At 35.6% G+C, this 17,793-nt stretch overlaps 1 pseudogene; it reads left to right on the forward strand.

Moving 5' to 3' along the window:
* The first annotated feature begins 532 nt into the window (after positions 1 to 532).
* Positions 533 to 4,785, forward strand: LOC116199019 (annotated as a pseudogene).
* The last annotated feature ends 13,008 nt before the right edge of the window (positions 4,786 to 17,793 follow it).

A 17,793-nucleotide genomic window follows, 5' to 3' on the forward strand; every position in this document is an offset into this window, starting at 1 on the left:
ATAATAATTATAGCATGACGTTAAATTTTTTATTAATTTGAACGAAATCGAAGCTATATAGGATATTGGCGATCCCAATCGAGGGTGGGCGTCGGCGACCCAAATCGGGAGGGTGATGGCTGGAGTCGTGACTACACTCGCCGAAATCGAGAGAATTCCCAATTTGAGGGTTCACCCGATTCCGGGGGTGGGGGGTTTCGATTCTGATCACCATCCTCTCCATTGGGATCGCCGGCGTCCTCCCGCGATTGAGGTCGTCGACGCCTTCTGTGGCATCAATTCCGTCCAAATTAACGGAAAATTTGACGTCATGCAAGAATTGTTATTAAATCGAAAGTTTGTGTGCTTTTAGATTAAGGAAAATAGTTTATACTAGAATTGTTAAAATGTGAAAAGTTTGTATTTTTTTTTATTAATCCTAAAAAATATTACATAATTGTTGTTTCTGTTGCAGGAAAAAACAACGAAAGGGGATTTACCATTTCCTCCCTGTTGTTCTTTCTGTGCATAAAAGCCTCCGTGAACTGGACATCTGAAAAAACTTTTGATTTTTCTCTTTTTTCTTCTCTTCAATGGCAAAGATTCTGTGTGCTCTACTGGCTGTCTCTGCTCTGCTCTCTCTTCTTCATGGGTTCACTGCCGCCATCCTGAAATCAGACGACGGATCGGAGGAATGGGGTTACGTCAAAGTCAGACACAGTAAGCCCCAGTTGCCCCCTCCGCTGTCAAAAATCGTCGATTTCGCTTTATCGAGTCCTCTAATGGTTTTCGGGTTGAATTGCGGAAAATGCAGGGGCTCACATGTTCTGGTGGCTGTATAGAAGTCCATACAGAATCAATGATCCATCATGGCCTGTCATTCTCTGGCTGCAGGGGGGACCGGTAAGTCGCGTCAGGGCCCCATATCAGACTGACTGACATGTTCAAGCTCGAGCTCGACCGGGCCTTATTATTGAATGATCAATAATTCTGACTTGATTCCTAAAACCAGGGGGCCTCGGGAGTTGGGTACGGAAACTTCCAAGAGATTGGGCCCCTGGATGCGAACTTGAAGCCGAGGAACTCGACATGGCTACGGGTTGCCGATCTCCTCTTCGTGGTACTTACCATTATCGCCCGCCCATGAATGCATAGTTGATAGTCCAGCAGTTCCCCATCGGAATTCCTTCACGGGCATTGACTCCGAGTGGTTTCTTGTGAGCAGGATAACCCTGTGGGGACGGGGTTCAGCTTCGTGGAGGATGCGCGTGACGACAAGCTGTTCGTGAAGACGGACGAAGAGGCTGCCGATGATTTGACGACTCTATTGGTCAAGATTTTCAATTGAGATGAGGGGCTGCAGAAGAGTCCTCTGTATATCGTTGCAGAGTCCTATGGAGGGAAATATGCAGTCACTCTCGCCCTTGCTGCTCTCAATGCCATCGAAGCTGGGAAGCTCAAGCTCAAGCTCGGAGGTAAAGTTTGCTCCGCAATCGGAATCGAACGAGTTATCCAATTTCCCATTTTTGTTTTCAACAAGGATTTTCTGAAAAAATTTCTTCCCTTTTCGGTTTTTGTGTTTTCCATTACCGGTTTCCTAAGAAAATCTCCTGAAATTATTTGATTCGGTAAACCGGGAAACCAAGGAAGCACTCAAATCTTTACTCGAGTTCATTTTCGGTATGGTTTCTAATTTCTTGTTAAGTAGAAAATTAGGAAAACAACCCGTTTCCAATTGAACTTGCTGCAGTATCTTGACTTTCACAGAAAATGAAAACAGAAAAAAGAATTTGATTTTTCAGAATCGGAAATTCATACAATAATTCATGATTTCCATTAACTCAAAGCTTATATTGAAACTATGAAAAATATTAATATTGTGAGTTGATTGGATTGTGCAGGTGTGGGTCTGGGAGACAGTTGGATCTCCCCCGAAGATTATGTAGTGAGTAGCATTAACAATCTCTGTTTCCATCTTTATCGAGTGAAAATTAATTCCACATCTTTTTTTTTGGGTAGAATTAATTCCAAATCTCTATATTTTCTTTTTTCCGGAATTTTATTATTCTCGAGTTATATGCAGCTCTCATGGGCTCCTCTCCTCAAAGACCTTTCCCGATTAGATAGCAACGGCTTCAAGAAGTCGATGAGGTATATCTGATTATAAATATCCCCCATCGAAATTATGACTACGATTTTTATCTCTTTTCCTCCTCCTTTTTGGGGGGAAATTGCGTTAATTATTAGTTTCGGAAAAACAACAGTGTTGCTAAGAAGATCAGAGATGAGCTAATTCACGGGAAGTACGTTGAGGCAACTAATTCTTGGGGTGAGCTTCAGCATGTCATATCGCAAGGCAGCAACTCAGTGGTATGTGTGAGTTATTCCCCCCCTCCCCCCCTACAGAAAAAAGAATTCTTTTTTAGTTATCAAAAACAAATTCTGGGTTTTTTTTATATTTATAGTAATTGTATAGCCTAGTTGGCACCCTCGTCTTTTTTTTATATATACTTAAATAGTAATTTAATTGGTGGCCAAAAAATAGTTATGTAATTGATGACAATTCACATTGCTTGAAGAGTTTAAGGATTTTTTTTGTAATTATTTTAATATTTTTGAATTTTGCAGGATTTCTACAATTTCTTGTTGGATTCTTTTATGGATCCATTGTCATCATCAGTGGCGGCCAAGGAACATGTCAATGCAATTGCAGTCAAGAGATACTCAACCTATTTAAACTACTTGAAGTCTCCTCCTTCTTCCACGGGCAACGATGGAGATATAAAAAGATTAATGGAAGGACCCATTCGGAAGAAGCTCAAGATCATCCCTGAAAATGTCACGTAAGTACTGAAAGATTTCTTCTTCTTTCTTATTTACATATCTCAATAGCCGTAAGCTAACTTTCATCGATTATATGATCCTTCCAATCTACAGATGGGGAAGCCAGGGCAATGCTGTATTTGATTACTTCGCAGGAGACTTCATGAAACCGAGAATCAATGAGGTACTTCATCTTATCAAAGCGCAAAAATAGCTCCTCTTTCAGATTTAGATTATTTATGAGGTATTTCATGTAATCGATATTCTACCAAGAAGTATTCAATTTTTTCAGGTAGATGAGCTGCTTGCGAAGGGAGTGAATGTTACAGTGTACAATGGGCAAGTAAGTAAGACATATCAATTGATCTTCTTTTATTTCCAAAATTCATTTTTTAATTATTGACGACATTTTCCCAATGTATCGTTTTGCTGGGATTGCATATGGATTAATCCCCACTAAATATCCTTTTTTTCTTCTTTTTTTTCCTTTTTACAAGGTTGGTTCATGACCAAAGTTTTGTATTTTCTATTCGGGTTTGTGTTAAGTCATTTTATTTCTGGTAGGGCATTCGACCAAACGAAAATATGTAATTCAACAGTTTGGAATCTACTAGATGGTTATATTTGTGTTCACACATCACGATCAACAATTTTCCGTGGTCCATCTCTTAGTATTGAAAAGAGAATGTTTTGATTTTTGCAATAGAAAATTGGTCTTTTCTTCCATTCTTTTAATTTTTTCGGTCGAAAAGGAGATCCAATGCATAGTACTATGAAAAAAATCCTAAATAACTAATAAATTGATATAATTAGTTACATTAGGTATCAAATCTGCAACTTCTAGATCAACATGCGATGGTATGTGCCACTATACTAGAATGCTAGACCCCGTTCTGATCTTTTTCTTTTCCTTAATTTAGGTTTCATGCTTTTTATTTTTGCCTTTTTTTAGTTGGACCTCATCTGTGCAACTAAGGCAACTGAAGCATGGCTTGGAAAGCTCAAGTACGTCTTTCTCTGAGATTTTAGAATTTCATTTTTCTATCTCTAGAATAAAATTATCACGATCATCGATCCTTTAATTGTAGTTAATCTATAATGCATCGCGTGAAATTTGATTCCAAAGAATTTAGTCCAACCTCACTGTTGTAGCTGTTGTATGAACGATATTTTAGTTTGCCGCTATAAATAGACATTTTTCAGGTGAGAAGGGCTGCAGACATTTTTGAATATGGACAGGACGCGGTTATATTGCAGGATTGATTCAAGAACAAGAGGTTTCACAAAGTCGCACAAGAACTTGCATTTCTATTGGATCTTTGGCGCTAGTCACTTTGTAAGTCCAATTATTTTTTATATATTACAATAAAAAGAACACGAAATGAAGTTTGGTTCCTAAAAATTGAGCATAACCCTTAATAGAAAGCTTATCCGACCGCTCTGACAACTGAATTCGGGTTCTTTCTTTCGATCATCAACGGTGACCGACGTTGGAAGAACATTAGATGAGATCTTTATAAATACGTAGATGTCTAAGGGTGCAATTTGATGTTGCTCTTGAGGGGTCAAATTGGGCCCACCGAGGTGGGAAAGTACTGCAGCTGTCAGTGGAACAGGAAGACCACTCGTGTGGAGAACAACCTGTCAGAGACACTGACAGGGAAGATCTGACAGTTATGATTTGCTCACATTTTTAAGGAAAAGGATGTATTACTGTGGTGCAGGTTCCAGTGGATCAGCCCTGTGTAGCATTGATTATGGCGGGTTCCATCACCCAGTCCCCAACGACACCCCACCCAGCATAAAACGACACCTACCTCGCAACAGACAACATCAACGAAAACAAGACCAGGCAGAGGAACAGATGGAGTGTGCTTCCGAGAGGAAATATACACAGACAAATGAGGAAATTCACATTCAGTTTCCAGCTTTCTACACATTGTAATCTAGACAATTTGAAGAGAAGATTATTCGAATTGTAGATATCTGAAATTTGTCGAGCCAATTCAATTGTATCTATGCATGTTTCGTTTACGAGATAACTCGTGTCTATAATCTAACGTTGTGGATCACAAATCACCAAGATATTGAGAGATTATAAATTGATCCATTTCTCATTACAAGATAGATTACAGATCGAACCGCCGGATCAAATAAGATTATGTTTTTCATAATCATTATTATAAAATTATTATAGAAATATAAAGTAATTTGAAGTATTGATTGGGAAAAATTACCAATATTGCCCTTTTTGTCTTTATAAACTTTAAATTGTTTTTGCTACTAAATATAATTTCTTATATATTCAATGAGAATTTATTCATGTGCTTACATATGAATTCAATATCGACAACATATAGTATGTGCTTCTTGACTTCATGAAATTGGTTTCCCACCCATATATATGACAAATGGTTTAACAAAATTAACAAATTATGAAGTTAAAATTTATAAAAGGTTTTACAATTATGAGCCAATCGATCACTCTACCCAAAAAAGAACAAACCGATCAATAGATAGTTATTTATCAAAACATGAAACTTGATTTTATTTTATTTTAGGAAAAGATTCTTTGGAAATTCTTTATCAATAGTACCGTTATCACATGTATTCTTTTATGCAATAATTTATTTAAAGTATATAATGGGATTAACTATCTATAAAAATTATGCATACCCAACCCAATAGGGTTGGCCTATCAACAAAAAGTCTCAGGTTCAAATCATACTTCGGACTCCTTTGTTATCCAACAATAAATAAATTATGCATACTCAATTATATTACTAAGCTCTTTTTTTTCAATTACAACGGTGGCTCATGTACACAATGAAATATAAATTCAAATAGCTAATAAAATGGCATAAGTAATCCCACTAATAAGGTTGTCAAAATCGCGATTCTACCTAGAATCGGTCCAGGATCGTAGAATCGTGAATTGTAGAATCGAATCGTGAATCGTAATATTTTACCTGTAATTGGAAAAAAAACATATATATATATATATATGTTTTCTACTTTCCTAAGCATAAAAAATCAATCATTATTCATTCAAATAAGAATGAGTTTTTTTTCTTATTATTATTACTTATTACAACTCAACTTAAAGTTCATAAAGAATACTAGAACCAACGAAAGAGAAATATTAAGGGCAAAGAAATAAATAAAAAAACCTACAATTATAAAACCGAAGTGTTTTCAAAACAATTAATATTAGGGTAAATTGCATTAGTGGTCCAAAGTGTTTTACAAATGTTTCAATATGGTACAAAAAATTATTTTTACTACTTGATGATACAAAATGTTTCAAAATTATTTTTGTATAATACAAACCATTATCTCGCCGTTGACACCGTCAAACTAACACTGATGGCACAAAACCGATTTTTTTAGGAAGTTACATGATGGTGCAAAATGTTTTGAAGTTGTAATTTAATAGTACAAAATGTTTTACGTAAGTTACATGATGGTGCAAATTTACAAATCTTGTAAAGGATGGCTTGGCGGCGTCAATGGCGAGATAACGGTTTGTACTATACTGAAACAACTTTGAAACATTTTGTACTATCAAGTAGCAAAAAAAACTTTGTGTACCATATTAAAACATTTGTAAAAATTTTTGGATCGCCAGTGTAATTTACCCTTAATATTAACGTTAAACAATTAGCTTCAATTAAAAAAAAAAGATTCAATGCATCAATCTTCAATAAAGTAAAAAAATAAATAAAATTGGACAGGGCTTCAACATTTTCTTATGCTCCGCCATTTTCTCAGCTCTTCTTGCTCAAGGATATCACAACTGTCTGCTTAGCCTTACACTAACCGAGTATTGACTCAAGACAAGAACTCTTATGCATATATACAAATGGAAAATAAAATGCCTAGCCCCCCCAACCCCTTGGTCGGAGAAACCGAAGGTACTTGGTTCGAGGATTTAGAGCAAAGTCATCGAGATCGAGAGGAAAAGTAGGAAAGAGACTAGAAGAAAGGGGGGAAATGGGGAAAAGCCGACTGGAAGAAAGAAGAAGAGGGGAACGGTTAGGGTCAGGCTTTGGCCCAACTCTGGGCTAGGCTTGGTCCAACTATGGGATGAACCCGAAATCGCAGAATCGACCCGATTATGCTACTCTACGATTCTTGGCCCGATTCATCACCAATCCCAGCTTCCTGACTCACACCATGGAAACGAAATCGGTGCCCACCCTTCGAATTGCGATTCTGACAACCATACCAACTAAGTATCGAATCCGGAACCTCTTGGTTACCGGCGAGACTATGCGTTACTGCGCAACGCCCTCTTTGATTAAAGAAGTTATTAGGTAAACTCTTTTGGATTTCATAAAAGAGCATATCGATTAATATATGCCAAAAATATGGACAAGTATTGCCAAATATAAAATTTAGTTCCCATTATTTGTTCTTGGATAATAATATTAGTAATCATATTAGGGTAGCTTTTTAAGTTGAGAAAACATTCAATTTGGCTCTTGAAAAATCGGTTTGCCAACAATTTGGTCCCTCAATGAACTTTGCCAACAATTTGATCCTCGAAAGATTAGTTGGGAAATAATTTGGTCCTTGAAAGATCAATTTGCCAACAATTTAATCTTTGAAAGACCGTTCCAGCAGACAATTTAGTCCCGACGTTAACTGACCGTTGATGTCATGATGATAATCTAACCTAGAAGTAGAGATGAGACATTCTTAACTAACGACAATTGAAAATTTACTTTTTTAATCCCCAAACCCGATTTGGCATCTTCGTAAAACAAAATTGTGGGCAAAATTAATCTTTCGAGGACTAAATTGTTGGCTAACTAATCTTTCGATGACTAATGTTCTGTTTGGTTTCAAAGTAAGATTTTAAAATTTTACTTTAACTTAATTCTACCCACAATAAAACAAAATAACTCATACAAAGTCAAATGATGGGCCCCATTTATACTACTCTTTATCAAAATCAAAATCAAATTACTCATACAAAGTCAAAGGATGGACCTCATACATAACCATTTATACAATTCTTTTTCAAAATCAAAATCTGATTTTAAAATGTTACTCACAAACCAAACGCAGCATAAATTATTGGCAAAATTCATTGAAGGACCAAATTGATAGCAAAATTAATCTTTCAATGATCAAATTGTTGGCCAACTAATCTTTTAAGGACCAAATTATTGGCAAAATTCATTGAAGGACCAAATTATTGGCAAATTGATCTTTCGAGGACCAAATTGAATGTTTTCTCTTTTACATTTTATTCACATAACAATTCCGAATGTTTTGGTTCACTGATAATAGCTCTTGTATATTTATTTATATCAAATATGTACGTGATGACCATAATTGAAATTTTAATTAAATTATGTTGGTTTGGTTGGCGAGACTAAAAAAAGTGGGACTAAAAATTTTGTATTTGATTTGATTGGAGTAAAACAGAAACTATACATTAAAGGTAGATTTTAGGATGGAACATTGTATTTTAAGGTAGAACATTAATTTTAGCCTTTAGATCTCGACAAATTTTAATCTCGTCCATTATTTACATATTTTGCCCTTAGTATTTCTAGTCTTTTATGTTAGCATCTCACAATTTTCACCCTAATACTACATCAATTTTCAAGAGTCTTCCTGCCACAAATATCAATCAAATTCCGCCAACAAATATAAAACTAAGAGTACGGAGAGTCTGTTGATGAGTTTACCCATCTCCGAGGTTTTTTTTCTTTTCTTATTATAGAAATACCTTGTTTTGACGTTTTCAAGATCGGAGCCATCAACCACTCGGCCATCTCTCCAATGAGTTTCGATATATTGGGGGTATTTGTACTTATAGAACACATGTTAGGCGTAGCTGGTGTATTCGACAGTTCCCTTATTCCGTGCTGTGCATGGTTCCTTGGTAACCTCTAGATGGTCGACTCACTTCTTTCAAATTGTTTCTCATTAAATTATCTAGAGGATGCCTTATGTATATTAATATTATGTCAAATAAAAAAGATGGACAATCAAAACTATTTCTCGATTCAATAGAAGCCAAAAGAAAGCCTGAAGTCTCCATAGTTAGCTCTCGATCTTCCGGTTGAAAAACAATGTCGATGACGATGAAGATGTGTAGGTGAACTATTATGTGGTGAGGGTTGTAACTTTTCATGAATTTTCCCAATTTACCCTAACGACTATCGTTAACAGAATATATCATCTCTTGCTACAGAGCCCTCAAAGGAATTGTGGATACTGCTGTTCAAAAGATCCTTTTCAAATTTGAATTTATTCATTTGAAACATGGGTTCTTCTACTTCAGTGTCACCTATCATTGCCATATCACCCACGACTGTCATGTCACAGCCTCATCACTACTATGTCATCCCACAATAAACCAACCTAATAAAAGCCAAATTTTTGAAATTTAAAAATTTTTTTGAAGGGAGGTGGCTGGCGCCAGGAGCCACCACTGATCCCTCCATCCTCCTTCGTAGATCTGCAACTGGTTTTTTTTTTTCAACTTCGATTTTTTTAATTTTCCAAAGTTTAGAAGATATTTTCTATATTAATAAGAGTAAAATGTAGTTTGCACCCCATCATTGAGCTTAGTGGTAAAGTGCTCCCTAACCTTTAAAATTTTATAATATGCCACCTTACCTATTTAAAAAGAAGCAAAGTGCATCCCGACTTACTTTTCCAACCACTTTTTTCTGGCCAAAAATTAATTTATCATTAATTTCAATTTCAAAATTTTAAAAATAATTTCAAAAATTAAATAAAAAGAAACAAAAGAACGTAAGAGAGAGACCGCCATCAGTTTGCTAGGTGGTCACCACCTCCCCCCTCTCATCCCAAATCTCTCGCATGTAAGATCCTTGCCCTTCTCCATTTTTCACATAAATGTGATTCCGTTCAACCTACGTTTCTCCTTACAATTCGGTCTTTTCGGATTCATCCTTAATTCTATTGACCGATTAACCAAAACCCACAGTAACAGCCACTTTGTTTGGTTGTCCCCACGTAGGAGATTGTACCTGCATGCTTCAACTTCATTAGGTAATAAGGAAATGAAATTTGTGCAAAAGCTTTTGATCCTCTATAACAAATCAAATGCCTGCAATTTTCGTATTGAGCTCGTGGGTGAGAGTGTAAGTATTGTCTTGTTCGTGGATGGTTGCGTTTGTATTAGAGAGAGATTTAGAAAGAGAAGCTCTCTTTTCCGTTCAAGATTTGGGGTTTCTTCCTTTAATTTCAAATTTTAAATTTTCAAATTATATTTTAAAAACTGAAATAAATAAATTGATGATAAATTAATGTTTGACAGGAAGAAGTGATCGGAAAAGTACCTGGGATGCACTTTGCCATTTTTTAAATAGGTTAGGTGGCATAGTCCAAAATTTTAAAGGTCGGGAGGCATTTTGCTAATAGGATCAAAGGTCGGGGTGCAAACCACATTTTACTCTATTAATAATATCCCAGTATATATTTCATTAGGCACTTTTATTTTTTAAAACCCGATCCAAGCATCAGATCTCGATCTTTGTTTTTCAACTACATTACAAAAAATTATTTTTTACTAGATAATAATTATTTACTTTAAATTATTTTAGGATTAAAAAAAATATTTTACTATATTTTACAATTATTTTTATTTCAAAAATATATAATAGAAAATGTAATCATATTATACTCTTTAGTTTATACAATAACTTTATCTTGGACTTTTTATTTTAGATAATTATTTAAAATAACTTTATTTTCACTTTTATTTTTATCATAATTTACAAATTATTGATTTTATTTTGATGTTATTTACGCTTATTTGTTTGTCAATTTAATTTAAATATTTATTTCCAATTACAAGCTATTTAATGAATGGAATCAATTATATCTTGCTCGATAAGACGAATATGAACAATATTAATTTATACAAAAGATATTAATTAGAGCAAGTACTACATTTGGCTCAGACTAACTTATAATTGGTGTATTATTCTATTGTCATATTAGTTTAGGCGAATAACAGTTTTAAGTGGAGACAATGTTCAAAGCAAAAGAATTTATCATATAATGATCATAATAGCTTGAACTAACTTAACGTGTAGTAGGGTTGAGCTCAATGGTATTCGACTTGTAAAGCTCACAAGTCTAAACGAGCTTTTATATATATATATATATATATATATATATATATATCCTTATAAGTTATATATGTATATATTATGCGGCCCATGCCCATCCAATAAAAAAATACAAGGCCAACCCACGCCACATAATGAGCGTTGAGCCCATTATCCCCTATCTGCTCTAGATCAGGTCATTGATCAAAACGAGTCTAAATGAGTCGAGATCGAGCCCTCTTCTGTGCCAGTAAGTTGAGCTCAAGCTTGACTGCTTAGGCTCACACTGGGGCCCGAGCTCGAGCTCACCATGAGTTGACAAGCGAGCCAAGCTTGAGATTGCTATATTCAAGCTCAGCTTGGCCCGTTTACACCCCTGTTACCGGTAATCTAAATAGACACCCCACGCTGGAATAGTATTACCAGCTGAGTGAAAAAAGTGAATTGCCTGGACGCATCCAAATTATCAATAGTCCGCTTTAGCCAAACATAGCATTGTGATGAGCCTAGGGAATTAAATTCAAATTCTTAGTAAAATAATAACGAAAATAGCAAGGAATTAAAGAGAGATTTTCGTTTGATAGTGTATAAAGATCATAACATTTTCATTATGGGGATGCCATTATCGAGGGGAAAGAAAAGAAAGAGCAAAGAATATATTGCTTCTCGTCAAAATGAAGCGCTCATACCAATCTTTTGTCTCCATTATTGTCCCTTAATTAGTTTCTTTTATATAAGTTATACTAATTTAGAACTGCTATTTAGGGACAGCGTTGTCGAAAAGGAATAAAGAATTATTTTCATAAAGATACCGTTCTATGATCCATGTAAAAATTATTTGCTCGTAACATGTCGGATATCGCATGTCTTTTAATTGCACAAGTATTTGTTTAGGAGAGCACCGAATATACAGTTTAACAATCTCTCTTCTTTCTTTTTTTTCCTTTTTCGGGATAGATTATGTTGTGTATATTATATATCACTTATTTTTATGCGTGCTCATTTGATGAATGTTTCTTTGTTGAAAAATAATGTATGGTGGATCCATCTAATAATGTCGACTGTTGATGGCACCTATTGAATGGGCCCTCGCTTTTATTAATTTAGCAACATTATTGCTCTCTCTCTCTCTTTTGTATTATTTAAATAAACTAGATACTTCACCAGTACAAATGTGAAATTATTTATTTATCATTGAAATTATAGTATGCTTTTACAGTTAATTTATTTTTCAAAAATAATAAGGCATTGAGTTTTTTTTTTCAATTTTATGAGTACTTAATTTAGATATTGGGATGGTAAATTTTTAAAAATTTTAGAAATCCTTATATATTTTCAGAAAATTATTGCTAAGTTATAAAATTAAAATTGCTTTCGGAATTAAAAATTATTAATAGTAATCTATATTTAATAAGGAAAATAGAGGAAATAATGATTTGAAATCAATATTTCCTCTATTAGTTTCAAGGTGACATTTGGCACTTTATATAACAATTGAGATTCCTAACAAATATATTATATTATAGTATAGTATTGCAATTGGAGCGGTAAGGATATAAATATATTTAACATATACGTAATATATATATATATATAGTATATCTACAACTAGATGAGGATTTTAAGATTATAACAATAATACTGATGCTGTTTTAAAAATAGGATGATCAATCTCGTCTGGAAGGAATGGACATTTACTGCTTGACGACGATACTTCTTCGAATTCCACGCTTGGATAACCTACAAGAAGGGGAATATTGTGAGGAAATTCTGATTTTCCCTCTCCGATACTTAAATTGTTGTCATAATGAATGAGTGAACCCCTTAAAAAGTTGCGTACCTCGAATATATATAATGAAGTGAAAGGAGTTATGGGGTGTGAACAATGCAGTCGAATGAACGGAAGGGGTATATTCAGTTGTTCTCCTCATGACCCTTTTACTATTCGAAATTACCTCCTTTTAACTTGTTCCCGCTTACTTCCTTTGCCATCTGACATGGGTATGGGCCTTGGGCCCAATTATTTGTGGTTGTTCAATCAATGTGGGCTTGGGTTTATGGGTCCCTAGGCTTGGGCCCATATCATATCCCCCCCCAGTTTCGTGTTTTCGGAAAAAGTGCGGGACTAGTGTGTGCTTGTTCAAAATTTTGTCCCAACTCATATACTCGTGCCGTAGGGACACTCAAAAGTTCTGGATATTGCCTTTGATTAGGGTTCCTTAATGATTTAATTTTAGAGATTACCTCTGATAAGGGGGTCCTCGATCATTTGGCTTTAGAGATTACCTTTAATAAGAGGTCTTTGATTATGTGGTTTTAGAAATTTCCTGTAATGATAGTTCTTCGAGAGTTTAGTCTTAGCAGTCGTCCCTAGTGAGAGAGGTCTTTTGCTATTCAGAAAACGCATCTACTTTCTCATTAGAGATCATCTCGAATGAGTGGTCTGATGATTAAATCTTAAAGATAGCCTCTAATGAGAGGTATCTTCTTAACCAAAGCTTGCTTATAATTTGCCCTGGGTTGAGGTCTTGAGTTTAATTGATAGGTTCTCTCTTCCTTTTTGCTGTTTGATTTGATAGTTTATTTTGTTTCCATAGTTTTAGTTAATGTAATTATTCTCGGTAGTAAGTTGTTCAAAATTCTCTTAGTCGATCAAATTTCTACTCATAGTTGAGTTTGCTTATGTTTGCCGCCACGCAGCTTCAAGTTGTTTGTTTTTCCTTTGCTTACGTATACTTGCCCCTTTATGAGATCTTTATTAGTTTTCCAGCGAGCTTATAGTGATCAGCCCACCTTTGGGAGATCTTAATTTTGATACTCGAAATCGCTTATGCCAACCTCGCTTGCAAACCCTTGGCCCGCCGTCGACCAACTCTAGCCGAGGCTAACCGCGGCCAAGCAAAGTCCTCCCTCGGCCCGTGTGGTGCTCTTGACCGCCCCGACTCCCTTCTTGTTTCTGTGCAGCTCCGATCGATTTGTTGATCATAGAATCATGGACCGAAGTTCCTAGGTTCATGTGGAGGACTCTCTTGACAAGTAACCGTTCCTGTAGATGAATTAGAGGCCAAGCACTCGAATGACTTATTGCAATCCGATCAATTCGAAGTAGGGGTGTAAGTAAAAGTCCGAAAGACCGAAAACTGAAATGCCCGAACCTATCCGGACCGAAATACGCGAACCCCAAAAATCAAATACACCTTATGGGTGGTTTTTATGGTTGGAAAAAACCTACTAGTGAATATCAGGATCGATCAGAAAAACTGACGGTATCTGAACCCATTCATATGGAATATATATATATATATATATATATATATAAAGTATATGTATTTCAACTTACATTTTATCATTTTTAATATTTTAAGACTCTATTCTAAGCCTAATACTTATCGTTCTTCTCTCAAGACTCCATTTCGTTCTTCCGCCACTCGACTGCTCTTCTACTCCATGACTCCACCATGAAACCTCAAAGCCTAGCTCCTTAATCATCGAAACACCATGATGTTTTAATGCTTATCCTTTTCTAGAGCCTTATGTAATTTTCTTTATTTTCCTAGGCTTGAGTCTTCTCGTGTATATACATGTACAAAATTGCTTTGTAATGAGACGAATGAAATATATGAGATTTTTTGTTCCATTCCAATTTTCTAAATAACATTAGTTAACATACTCTCTCTTTGTTTTTTTGGTCCTTGAAAAACCTGAAGTTATGAGTGGTTGGTTTTTTATATAATTAAATGGTCTTCGGATGGTTTTTTTTGTTCTAAAAAAATCGGTCCGAACTAAACAGGGACCAAAACATTTTAGAAAAACTCACACTACCCACCCATTTGCACCCCTAATTTGAAGGGTAAGACAAAGGTAAACCATTTACATTGATTTTTCTTGTTATCTATCTCGATGGAAGTGCTTATTAGATCGATGCATATTACGATTGCGTTTGATGAGATCAAACCAAAATTTTACAAGCCGTAGTTTTCTACTTCCACTGTGCATGATCTAGGGTTTTCTAACATTCATGGCATTCAGCAGTTGCTCTTCCAGAGTCATGTCATAGACGTGAATCTCTAGAAATCCCGCTTTGTAGCAGTTGCTCTGCTTTCATGGCTTTGGCGGCAAGGACGAGAACCCGGTTGTGAATCTCGAGCACTCTCTGTAGAATCCCACCGCACCCCATCTCTAGAAATCGCCTAGGGCTTCATGTCTTCTGCAGCATCTATTCCCATGGTGATGATGGCCTGGGAGAGCTTTCAACAACAGTGCTCCATGTTTCCCTGCACATATGAGTCGGAGAACCACCATCAATAAGGGAGTTGGCGTCGAACATCAGACCGAGATCGATCTCAAACACAGGAATAAAATAGAGCTTCCTTGTGGCTGCCCAACATCCGTCTGGAGTCGAACACTGTGGTGCACGATACGATCTAAAACCTTTGGTGCATGTCTCATATTGTGCTTGCACTTAATCCAGCCCGCAATCAGGGAGCGGCATCTTCCGCTAAAGACTGTAATCTATGCCCAGGGCCCGCATACAAGAACTGTTGTAAACCAATGGAGAGCCGTACATGGAGGAGGAAATTGCAGAGCAAAATAACGCTCCCTATTGCTTCAGGGCTTCGATCCCTTGAAAATGAAACGTCAACGAGGGTAAAGCTGAAGTCATCGCCTTTCGTGACGGTTCCACAAACGGCGATGTTGTTTGAAAAATTGGGTGTCCAATCTCGTCTTAATGGAATCGGCATCTACTGCTTGACGACAATACCACTTCGAATTCTATACTCAGATAATCTGCAAGAAGGGAAATATTGAGAGGGAATTCCGATTCTCTTTTTCCAATACTTAAATGAGTAATTTTTGTCATAATGACTGAATGACCCCCTCGCAAAGTTCCATACCTCGAATATTTATAATGAAGTGGAAGGAATTGAGGGGTGTGAACAATGCAGTCGAATGAATGGAAGGGGTGTATTCAGTTGTTCTCATTTGACCCTTTAACTAATCGAAATTATCTCCCTTTAACTGTTCAAAGTTACTTCCTTTGCCATCTGACATGCGTATGGGCCGTGGGCCCAATTATTTGTGGTTGTTCAATCAACGTGGGCTTTCGTTTATGGGTCCCCATTCTTGGGCCCGTATCAAATACCCGATAGTAGGGGTGTGCGGGTCCCCATTCTTGGACCCATATCAAATACCGGTTTTCACATATTCCTTATTTTAACACCGGAACTCTACCTTATTTTCAATACGAGCTACCCGGATCCTACCATAATAGGTAGGTTCCGATTGATTCCTAGCATACGCGGTTTCCGTACACACCCCTACCACATAACAAGGTTAAAAGAAATGAAGGTATGAACTAGTGAAATCATCCGCACTTCGTAACAGGTATTAACTTTTTCTTTTTCTTTGGGCTAAAATTTTTATCTATATAATTTATTAGTTTATTGGACCCGTACGTTACACGGATTTTATAAAGAAAATTTTATTATAAAAGTTTAAATATGAATCAACGTGGATTTTTTTCATTAATAAAATTCGAACCTGAAACTTTGCTTAAGGAGAGCAAGTGTCAAACTGTTTGAACGAATCCAGTTTGATTTTTTTTATATGTTATTGGTTATAACTTTGTATATATACATACATACATATATATATATATATATAGAAGGATAGGGAAGAAAAATCTATGTAGAAACCAAAGCAAAATGTTTTTGACGGACCAAACAGAGAAGTCCGCATTATCAAAGAAGGCAAATATGTTTCTTTCCTTGATGACGTATTCTGTAGAAGATTGGAATGGCAAGACGCAAGAGCAAAGACAGATCATGAATGAAAATAAAGTTGTAACTTTCCATTGTACGGAAAATAAGTTGTAGATCAACAAGAATTGGTTCAAACGGTTCGGTATTTATTCCCTTTAAATAAGGTCTTAGATTCAAGTTTTGTGAATGAAAAAAAAAATCATTGATTTGAAGAGTTTTAACTCTTAGTGAATTAATCGAAATTCATTAGATTTTCAAATACAAGATTAGATGCAGAAAGTAACTTGTAGTTTTAATTAGGAAATCAATATTGTATCTAAGGTCACAATTTAAAATATGATTTTAAAATAAAAAAAATTCCATATTGAAGTCAAATAAAGTAAGACATTTGTCGTCATTATACGAATGCCCGAAGAAAGTTGATTTGCATATCAATGGGTATAAAATCCCAAATTAAAATAAATGATAGTAATAGGAATAATAAATTTGGCAACTAATTAATGATAGATTTATAAAGATTTTCACCTTATAGAAAGAAAAATAGATGTTTGTATAAATACCATGGCATTTTCACCAAGGAGGTGTGCCATTATCGAGGGAGAAAGAAAAAAGAACAATAGTAAAGAATATTATTCTTCTTTGCAAAATGAAGCGCTCACACCTTTCTTTTGTTCTTCTATTAGTCTTCTTTGTCTACTTCTCTGGTAATTGTCTCCATTGTCCCTTAATTAGTTTCTTTACATTACACGTTGGTTATCCTAATTCGATACCGAATCATTTTTCTAAGGACAAGTTCGGAATGTAATTGTCAAAATTCTTGTAGTGAATGAAGCAATTGTATACCAACAATTTTTTTTTTCTAAGATCGATTATCTTGTGTATATTATATATATCATATATATATTTATTTATGTGTGCTCAATATATATATATATATATGTGTGTGTGTGTGTGTGTGTATTACATGGTTTGTGCTTTGGTTGTATTTCTTGTTAGTAGGACAAATAGAGTCGTGCAGCACAAAGAATTATCACCTGCCGAATTGCGACCCCACGGCATGCTTGGATCTCTGCGCAAAGCATTATGGACTTGTAATTGGCCAATGTGTGGACAGTCAAACCTGTTGT

Source organism: Punica granatum, chromosome 3, assembly GCF_007655135.1.
Source record: "Punica granatum isolate Tunisia-2019 chromosome 3, ASM765513v2, whole genome shotgun sequence".
NCBI classification, from domain to species: Eukaryota; Viridiplantae; Streptophyta; class Magnoliopsida; order Myrtales; family Lythraceae; genus Punica; species Punica granatum.